The sequence below is a fragment of the Corvus brachyrhynchos genome, unplaced genomic scaffold (genome assembly GCF_000691975.1).
Source record: "Corvus brachyrhynchos isolate BGI_N302 unplaced genomic scaffold, ASM69197v1 scaffold12, whole genome shotgun sequence".
Classification (NCBI taxonomy): Eukaryota; Metazoa; Chordata; class Aves; order Passeriformes; family Corvidae; genus Corvus; species Corvus brachyrhynchos.
The window spans coordinates 538,795-549,988 of NW_008237885.1; positions in this window are offsets into that span (position 1 = coordinate 538,795).

Consider the following 11,194-nt stretch of genomic DNA (forward strand, 5'->3'; position numbering starts at 1 on the left):
GGGTATGTCCCAAGGCAGTATGGTCATGGGTAGCAAGTGGGAGAATATGGGCAGGTGACAAGGATTGTCACCTCTGACAGTCCAGGACTTCACCACTGAACAAGTGCAGGATCTTGAAGTGATCAAACATTTGAAAAAAAAGGATCCCCTGGCTATGGCAGAAACATAACTTAGCACTCTGCCAGGGCTGACATTTGGCTACCAAGCACTGTTTGGGAACCTCGAAGGGAAGAGAGGCTCTGTGGATCTGAGGACATATAAACAGACCCTGGCTAAAGCAGAGACCCCTCCACTCGGCTGCATTAGTCTGTGCTGACACAGCCTGTCATGCACTGCAGGGAACAGGAAGCCAAGCCACAGGAATGAGGGGGCACGTTGGGCTTAAGGACAGTAAAGATGAGGAGGTGTAGGGACAAGTGAAACTCAACCTCTCCGATTCAATATGCTTCAAAAATCTTTTTTCAAGGTGCTGAGCGTGCTCTGTTTCACTGTTGCCACAGTTACATACACAACAGCAACTTGTAATAGGTCATGGGGGGTCTTTGCAGTTGAGTCTGAGGATGGACATGGTAAGCAGTAAATTACACCTAATGAAAATGTTACAAATATTTTCTAAATAGTATTTAAGTAAATGGAATCATCTCAAATAAAGCAGTGTGTTTAGACAGACCTGGATCTTAATGAAAACATCTGGTCTAGTAAGTCAGGCAAGGTTTTTTCTTATACCCAGTTTCTTTTATCTTTGATTTCCTTATGAGAAGACTTCAGTACGAAGGAGACATCTGAGTCGCTATCTGTCATGAAAGTTAGCTGTTAAAGTTTGTGAAGACTGCTGTTCAGTGGTTTTTCATGGACTGAAAAATTATGTAGTTAATTGTGCTCAGACTAGAAGTCCTGGGGTTTCTTGGGGGAAGAAAAAACTGAAAGCTTTGGCAGATAATGACAAACTTCAATTGTTTTTATGATATTTGTGGAAGTGACCATTTTAACATCTTTAAAATATTTTGATGGTGGTTTTTTCCTTTCTTAAGTGTTTTAGTGAATATATAATAAGTTATTTAAAAGCCATTTATACTCTAAGTATCTTTTGGTCTAGACACAAAAAATTAATTTAAATTATATCTAGAGGCTAGGCAGTATATCCCTTTCATGTTAACTGTAGTAGATATTAGGGGGGGTGTTTCTGGCATTTTCTGCTTAAGGAGGAATTTTATCATTTCTTCTCTCTATGCAAAACTTGCAACTTATTTTTTTTCTGCAAAAACAGGGTGTGATTGATATTAGTAAAATGCCTTGGGAATGCTACACCTTGTTTAACTGCTACATGTTGTAAATGATGAAAAAAGCACTGAGAGTTTTTCTAGCTGCATGGTTGTTTTGTGGTTTGGATTGTGCTATTAAAGATTACCTGGAAAGGCAAAAAGAGGAGGCTGAAAGGATTTAGGTAAATAATCTTTCACTGTGAATCCTTAGAACATCTCTTTTTTTTTTTATGTCTCTCTCTGCCCTGTAAAATTCATTGACACCAGATACCTGAACACCAAGTGTAGCTTTTTGGGATAGTGGTTTTTGTAGCTAGTGGTGTATAATCTGTTTATGTTTGTCACTGTGATATCTGACTCCCAAAAATGTGGAAGTTTGATGTGACAAATTAAGATGGGGAACATGAAAATTGTGAACATATATGGCAGAACTACAGCTGAGGTCTTCAGAACACGCTCATCTCCCAAGATAAATATTCTTTTAAATTAGTTTTGTTTCAATTTAATATTTCAATAATTGGTATAAGGTTTAAGCAGCTTTACAGAAATGTAATTTTCAAATTAATTGAAGTAACCCGTCAGATTTTTTCCAAGTGTATGAGGAAAAGCAGATTTGTACGGGTCTAGAGCAGTTACCAGACAAAATACAAGAAAATGCTGGTAGCCACTGAATAAGTAAACTTGAGTTAGCGTTTAATGTTTGGGGGAAAAAAGAAAGAATTCTGAAGCCTGGAAGAAATCTGAAAAAAAAGTGACTGCATTATTTTGCTCCAGTCAACATTATTAGCACCAAGATAGAAGTGAAACTTCTGATAGAGCTGGTAAGTTATCTGGGTTTTTTCAGTGGCATGGACTGTAAAAAGGAGAGATAAGGAGTTCCCAAGGACATACAGGTGACTGTAAGAAAAGGACCTTAGTTCAGCAAAACTGTTCAATTCATTGGTCATTCCATAACTCTCAGAACTCTGTGAACGTTGCTTGAGCAGGGACAAGCCCACAGCTGTGTTTCATTTAGTGAAGCTTTAGTAGCCACATTACCCACAGTAATCAATAACAAGGCACTAAGGGGACCAATGCCTTTTATAATTGGTGTAATGAGACAGAAGAATTTAGAAACTATTTAGACTTTTTAAAGGCCTGTGACAGAAAAGAAAATCTCTCTTCATCAACAACATCCTGTTGAAGGGTTTTTTTCAGATTGCTTAAAGCTTTTTTCTCTCATTGTCAGCAGTGTTGGATCCTTATTCTTCATCCATAATTTGAAACAGCTGAATATTTGCTCATCACAGTGTGCTAGGAGACTATAAAAATACACAATAAAGCCTTGGAAAAAAAGATTTGAATGTGCCTAGACAAATTTTATGACTGTGATTTTTTTTTTTTTTTACTTATTTACTTGAGAAAGATAGAATAGGGGCGGTGATACCCTATGCTAAAATGGTTTGTTATCTGTTTTGGAGATACTGATAATTTCAGAATGTAGGAACTGAAACAGAAATGAAGGAATGCACCAGCTGGTAAAGCACAAGGCAGCAATGTGTTGGTGAAGAGCTGTGTAGTTAAAATGTGTGCTCAGAACTGGAGGATTGGCTTGCCTTGCACACCTGCAGGGTTTGAAAGTGACTCAGCCAATAGTAAAATATGCTTATAGAAAAAGATGCAGGATGAAATTATTGTGACAAAATTCAACTCAAGGCGAGAAGGAAAGGGAAGTTGGTATTTATTTTAAGCACAACCAATTTCAGTCACTCATGTCGAATCTCATAGATTTCAGCCAGCTGTATTTTCGCACCCCCGTGCTCACAAGCACCAAGAAGCCAATGTCAAAGCAGCCACTCCAGGCAGGCTGGAGGTCCCCATGGGGGAAAAGGAGTGGTGACCCTTGAGTAAGTGCCATGTCTTTGGGGTTCTTCCTTGGCAGTGGAAAACTTGTTCATTGTGCTGGTTTGGGCTGGCATGGAGATAATTTTCTTAGCTGTAGCTGGTATGGGGCTGGTTTTGGTTTGTGCCGGACACAGTGTTGATAACTCAGGGGTGTTTTAGCTGTTGCTGAGCAGTGCTTGCACAGAGTCAAGGCCTTTTCTGCCTCTCGCTCCACCAGGGAGCAGGCTGGGGGTGCACAAGGAGTTGGGGGGAGGGGATACAGCCAGGACAGCTGATCCCAATTGACCATAGGGACATCCCACGTCATATGGCATTGAGCTCAGGAATTAACCTGGAGGGGAGGGAGGTTGGCCAGAGCAGCAGTTGCTTGGGGACTGGCTGGGCATCTGTCACTGATGAGCAATTAGGCTGTTGGCAACACTTTTCTTGAGTTGATGTTTTTTATCTTTGCTTGACTTCTTTTAGCTTTTTTTTTCTTTTTGTTTTTTTGCTTGCTTGTTTGAAGGGGGCATGGTGGTGATTTGGGTTTTTGTTTTATTTGCTGAATTATGTTTATCTCAACCCCACAAGTTATTGCACTTTTACCCTTTTAGTTCTCTCCCCTACTCCATGGGGAGGGAGATGAACACATGCCTGTGTGGGGCTGAGCTGCCTGCCAGGGTTCAATACCAGATACAAATACCAGAGCCACGCAGGTATTTGTATCCTTCAGCTAGTACAGTGCGATGCTCCATCATAACCTTGCTTGCCTCATCACCCATAAGTTGTAGGGAGGGTTGCTACCTGTGTGTGTTTCCTCATTTCTGTAACTTTATGGCCTTTTTCTGTGCTGGCATGGCAAGCAGCGGGCACGCACTGTGCTGGAGCCCTGCTGCCATCCTCCTGCTATCAGACCTCAGGTCTTCTGCTGACAAGTCATCCTGCCATGGCCTTATCAGAGCTCAGACCTCCTGGTCTTGATGTAAACAGCACATTCCTCAGCATTTACTGGTTTAATTGCTGTTAGTCATGTCCTCGGTTCTGCTTTTCCTTCCAACTGTGCTGCTGCTCATGCTTTCACATAAATAATTCTCACTCCGATTTCATTCAAACCATTCTTAATGTCTCTGTTTCAGCTCCCTGGAGCAGTGTGACCTGGGAGGGCCTTTATAACAGAACTGTGTCCAAATGTTGAAGTGCAGCCTGGCAAATGCTTTTAGAGACCGTTGATGGACTCTTTCTACGAGACTTCCAAACACATTGGTGTCACAGTGGTACTATTCAACATTTTCACTGGTATTCCAGAAACAAATGTGGAAAAACCCTGCCTATTTAAATTGCATGAAAACAAAGGTCAGTCTCTCCTGTTTTAATTGCACCATACCTTTAAACAAGAGTATGCTAGTGTCTATGGCTAGTGTTATCACCTACAAAGTCATGCTTCTAGGAGCAGGAAAAGAAATTAAATACACACGTTATGTCTTGGAAAACGGCACCAGTGAAATGGTTTTAAGGAATCTTCTGAACATGGAGCTTCCCGTAAACAAACTCCTAATGTAATTCTGTGGCAAAGAGAATTACTGCAGCAAGTGGATCTAAACAGAATGTGTTGTGGTGGTTTTATCTCATCCTACAGAACCTGTGAAAATAGTTAAATGACTCTGGTACTGGGTGGATACTGGGGCTGAGGTTTTAAAATGTTGTACTGAAGAATTTATATAAAAGCCACAAAAATCCGAATTCAAGGAATATATGGTAGGAGATCTGGGGGACAGCGTTTCAACTTACCGAGTTGAAACTTGAGGAGTTTACAACACAAAACCAGATTTTTCTAAGTGACTAGAGAGTGCTGCAAGGCTTTTTTAGTTTGGTTAAGGAAGCCATAACCGAGATGGGATACTGCAGCAAGGCAAAATCAGATTAGAAGTTTGAATCAGATTCTTAATCCCTATCAACAACTCCATTAAGCACTATCAATGGTGCTGAATTCCAAAGGTCTTGGTGCAGTGTTGCTTAATTACAGTTTTATTTCTGATATAGTTAACCTGTGGTTCAGAGCTAATGGTCTCTCTTAGGTCTAAATGCTAAAACCAAAACTTGAAATCCTGGTATCATTAGCTGTTATGAGCTAATGTTAGTTACTGTTAACCTGTTCTGTTTCATGGCTTTTTTATAACAGTGTTCTGGAAAAGCAGAGGAATGCAGTCTGTAACATGATGATTTTAGAATGTGATCTTCTTGTTGACTGGGTTTTAACTCAGGACAGCACATTAGTACTGATCACAAGACTTGTGTTCAGCAGCCAGATTTCAGCCAGGCATCAATCACAGCAGAAATTCATACCACAAGCACTCATGAAGCAGTTTCCAGGCAACTACATCCTAATATTTCTAGTGTTTGAAGTGATTTGAAATTTATAAACGAAAAAATTCCTGGGATGCTTCTTTGAGAGAACAGAATGATCTACAACTTCAGTCTTGTTCCTTTTCTCTGCCTCCACCTTTCAGGTAGCAATGAGAAACTTTATCTCAGTTTTGGGTGGTATTTATCAGCCTCTACAAGACAGGTATGTCATTTGGTCCATGAAGCATGAAAGTTGGATTTTGTTTGATCCTGTCAAAAGCAACAAAGTCCTGGGTTGAAGTTCTTAGAAGCTGGAATTCCTCAACTGAATTTCACCCATGATGTGTCTTGTGTCCTGATTTGTCATTTTGAAACTGTTCAAACTTCATATAGCCATTTAATGGTGTCCTGGGAATGGCTGCAAGTTCTTGTAGCTGTTCTTCTTCTGGCTCAACTTCCAGATATCTGACTGGGGCTGTGCTGCAAACTGAGCTCATTTAAATTAATAAGCATGTGACAAAATTTGCAGTATACTTTGATGTCTTCTTTATTTGTAAAAGCTGCTTATTGAGGTGTGGTCCTCCTGCAGCTTGCAAGTCTTTCATTTTGGCTTTTTTCCCCCCCTTCTACCAAATTGCAAGTCACATACGCATGATATTACGTTGGAGTTATTTGTCAAACAGCTAAATATTTGATAGGAAGCATTTCAATTCAGCCTGTTTCAACACCATTTGCTTAATCCATTTATCTTGTATATTTTAATTAATTTTTATTCCTTTCAGTTAAGACTAATATGTATCAGCTTGGCTCTATCCTAAGCTAATCCTATCACTATATGTAAATAAAGACATGAACAGATCTCCCTCCTATCCTAGCAGGATGTGTTATATTGCCATTGAAGTTTACAAATTCCTGCCCAAAACCTGCACTAAATTGTTCTTTCCCTTTTTTATGTATTGCATGCAATTTATATATACAGTGGTCATCAGGACCATTTTTCAGGTCCTATATTAAAAAATAACTGATACATATTTATTTATTTATTGGCAATAAATATTAGCATCTTACTATCACAGAATATTTTGAGTTGGAAGAGACCCACAAGGATGATAAGAGGGATCATCCAGCTTCCTGACCTTGTCTCAGGCCTGGCTTCTCCCTTACTGAAACCTTAATTCTTTAAAACCTCTTTGCTAGGAGAACTGAAACACTACATAAAAGATCAGCTGCAGTTTATCATCTCTGTTCCTTCTGTCTGTTGTGGTTACCAAATATGTCAATCTGTTGTTAAAAAAAACCAAAACAGTGAGGTACTACAATGAAGGTTAAATGACACCTCTCTATCACCAATAATTCAAAACACAATTAATATGACTCCAACTTCACCCTGATACAAAATGTGGCAGCACCTGTTAGGAGGATGTGGCAATGGTTTCATAATGTATAGCTGCATTGCATAACAGCAGGAGTGAAAAATACATGTTTAATCATGAGAAGGGAAAAGATAAGTCAGGTACAGTGTGCCTCTTCTGCCTGGACTGACCTTTCCACCTGACTTCTGGGCCAGCTCATTTTCAGCAGCCTGGCTGCTGAAATATTTTTGGTTCTGTCTGTATCATTGCTTCCTTTAGATAAAGTCCACTGGTCTTCCTCCTCACCAGTCCATCTGCAAGGCCCAGTCTCTGAACACTCCTCTTTGGCCATTTTTCATTCTTTTCAGATCTGGTGGCATTGTTCAGGGGGAAAAAACGGGTGGTTTTCTTCCCTGTGGATAAGCTATTTAGCCAAAGTCCTTCGCTGTGTTCAGCTCTTCTTTCAAAGCACGTGTCAGCAGCACAGATATTCAAACAATAGTTATGGTCAGCACCAAACAGAACATGTTCTTGATATGTCATGGTTCAGCTCATCATGTTTAAGATGAGCCAGAAACAAATACTTTGAACTGTGCACTTGTACTACAATGGTGTCCTAAATCTCACTTCAATCCATTCTGAACATGGGCATTTTGCACCACAAAATGTCTTCCTGCTTATTAATAACCCCACACAGCAAGTTGAGGGTGTTAGTGAGGATCCTTGGTGGGACAGCGTCCATCTCTGCACAAGCTTTTTGAACAAACTGGGGTTTTTCTGTAGTAGGCAATATTTGCCCTATGAAAAACATCTGTGGTCTCAGCTGAGTGCAATGTAAAACTTTTTTTCTGGAAAGGTTTGTTGTACTTCAGAGGAGCTCATCAAGGGTTATTGGATGGAGTATTTCAAGCCTCAGGCACATACCCAGCATCAGCTGTTACCAAGTGAACCATAAAGGAGAAGTTCAGAGTGAATATTACCAAAACCAACTATGGCTGAGAGGCATTGTTAGAAGTTTGTTTTATCTCATAATAGAGGGAATAAGAAGTTATTTTAGTAGGATGCAGGAACCACTCCTTGTCTCCAGGAACTGTAAGTGAATGGATATGGGCGCAAGAGGATGATACTTTGTTCTTTGACCAGGTTTTCTCATCCACTTTTTAGAAATGTTCTCAAAACCAGAATAAAATCTATCTTTTTCAATATGAGGCTTAAGGTGTATACTTCTTTTTGGGACACACCGATAAGTAATAGAGAGGTGGTAATAGACAAGCAATGTGATTTTATCAGAAAGGAAATCAGGAAATAAACCACAATTCAATATGTTCACTGTCATGAAAAAGGCATTTCTGTTCTTGTGGAGAGAATGCAGATAAATAATTTCTGCTTGAACATACTTGATTTTTTACCATAAGCAAAAGAGAGGTATTGCTGCAGCAGTAGCAGGACTTGGTAAAGACAGCACTTCTGATAAATATTATATTAGTTAAAAAGAATTTTTAAATGTCCTAGAAACTGCTATTAATGAAGCATTGGTTTCTAGTAGCAATATTCAAACTTAAATACGTAACTTTAAAGTTTTTAACTCCAGTATTGAAACAGATAAACGTGGGCCTTATTCTAGTACTTGTTTCATCTGAAGCTTTGGCAGTTTTGGATGGATAGACCTGGATTAACTTCTGATACACAAAGTATCAGTTCTCAGCCACTCTAGTTCAAGCAATTTCAGAAGCTGATGCTACATTTGTTCTCTGGAAGATGATTTTACAACCTATTTCTAAAATGTTTAAGGGTCTTAAAGCCTTTCCATAATAACAAGCCCATCCATTTTAGGCTACTTTTTTTCTGAGCTTTTACCTATAACTAGCCAGGGGTATTTTAAACAGCTTGGCTTTTGACCAAATGTAATTGCTTGTTTATGGAAGAATGCACTACATTGCAGGCTAATCTGTTCTGCATCCGTTTCCAAACAAAAAATAGAGCAATTAATTCTGCTTGCATGCCCTTCCCCTCTTTTGTTTTTTCTTTTGCTCTTCAGAATATTATGGACTGCTTCTATTATAGAAAATGTTTCCTGCATATGTAGTGTATCTGTTGGCTAGGCTGAGCAATTTGAAATCTTTCTTTTACAAGCTTTTCATGTAGCATGTGTGTGGGATCACAAGATTTACAATGGGATAATTCCATGACCTCATTATAAGCAGACTTGATATTTTAGAATGCTTTAGAACTTTAGAAAGGTATCATCATATTATATGGGCTTTTTGGGGTATAGAAGTAAAAATATTAAGTGTGAGAATCTGATTAATATTTGCAAAGATTTGTAACTGTTCTGTTTTTACAGATGGAAAAGTTTAGACAATTCACTGAAGAGTCAGTGCGTCAATAGCAAAGAAAGAAATAGCAAAGCTTTGAGTTTTGAACCCCTGTTTTCAACCCATTAGGCCTGTTACTGTCTGATTAATAACAGCTCTTTCTGCAAAACTTGTTCATTTATAAAAATACTAAGTCAAAAAATAACTACACACTCTGCAAACTTTTACAGCTCAGAAAGCAGTGAAAATTAAGTCTTGATCAATATATGGAACAAGATATAACCTTTGATTAGGCAGCATACTATTTTTAAACATTAAAACTACTATAAAAGTAGTGGTAGGTTTTGTGATCATTACCCTCTCCATACCTAGCCGCCATGCTTACCAGAAGAATCCTGTGCTCAATTTTGTGTCTCTTGCTACAGTAAAGATATTGAGGTGCTGGAGTGCCTCCAGAGAAGGGCAACAGAGCTGGTGAAGAGTCTGAAACCTACATTCCATGATGAGTGGAGGGATTATTTAGCCTGGAGAAAAGAAGGCTCAGGGGAAACCTTCTCACTTTCTCCAACTACCTGAGAGGAGGTTGTAGCAACGTGGGGGGAGGTCTCTTCTCCCAGGTAACAGGTGACAGGAGGAAAGGGTCTCAAGTGGCAACAGGGAAGGTTTAGAGTGGATATTAGGAAAAATTTCATCACTGAAAGGGCTGTAAAACATTGGAACAAGCTCCCCAGGGAAGTGGTTGAGTCACCATCCCTGGAGGTATTTAAAAGACCGGTAGATTCTATGATTCTAAGAAGAGGAAACTGCAAGAGCAAGTAATGTTATACCCTTTATTCTCCTTCCCGTTGCATCCTTCCCTCAGCAAAAGGATTTTAGGCAGAAAGAGAGAGATGGTAATTTGATTTTCAATCTTATGAGAGGAGGAGGGAGAAACAAAAATAAAAAGACCCACTGGTGGAAAGGAACCCATCTGCCAGGATTAGGGTTCTTTAAAACGTCTGAAAATAGATGTTTCCCGACTGACCTGCCAAAAAGTGTCTCTGCTCACTCTTTTCAGGATAGCTTTCAGCACCAGAATTGCAGTAATTTTCATTACAGGACTAAAATTTCTGTGTTGCTGGTGCTACTTTTTTGATGAGGAATGTGCTACAAGGCCATAGACAATCATTTGTTTGTTGGTATCTCCACAAGATGCTTCTGAGAAAAGGAATATGTTTCAACACATATGAATAAACATGTGCTTTAAAGAAAGAAATGGCTGGGTGTATTTAAACATCAGGTGTAGCCTGAGCGGGAAGAAGTCCAAACATTTTGTGCAGCACTCAATAAGATCCTAGACTTTGCTTTTGTCCTGACATGAAAATATTCTTATGGGAAGTGTTCAAGTATCTGTGGAGTTTCCTCCAAAATTCACACTCCAATGTTTTCAGCCTAAGAAGTGGATTAATCTGACTGTATTTACAAAGTTATTTGTAGGCAGAGGCTGAAAAGGCTGTTGGTAATCTTTGGCCCTTACAACTGGGTTGCCAAGGAAAAAACCCAATTGCTGAAATACCTAAAACTAGCACAATTCACTTCATCTTTAGAAAAAGTATTAACCTTCATGGTCAAATTTGTAATGATTTCCTAAAAAACTATTTCCCTGTCATTAAGTATGTTCCCTGTAATTCTGCATAACAGCATTGCTCAATGGGAATATGCTGCTTCTCTTCTCTCTGATTCCTCTTGGAAGACAGTTTCCTGTTCCTTGAAAAAGTTTTTTTTGTTGAGGGAAGCAGCAAGTGACCTAGCAATATGTTATGCTGACAAGTAGATTATTTATGTGCTGCAGTTTCAGTTTATGAAATACATTATGTAATTTTAAGTGGTTTATGTACGGTCATATTATAACCTTTGTACTGAATGCATTTTACTCAGATGCCTTTGCAAGAAGGAAAAAGCTGTTGTTGGTTGGATTTCTGTTGTTGAGGTTTGGGGTTTCTTTTATTTTTTTTTCTTTCTTTTCAAAATCTCCCACTCTCTTAATAGGAAATTGGGTTGACCTATTAGATTTGTTTAC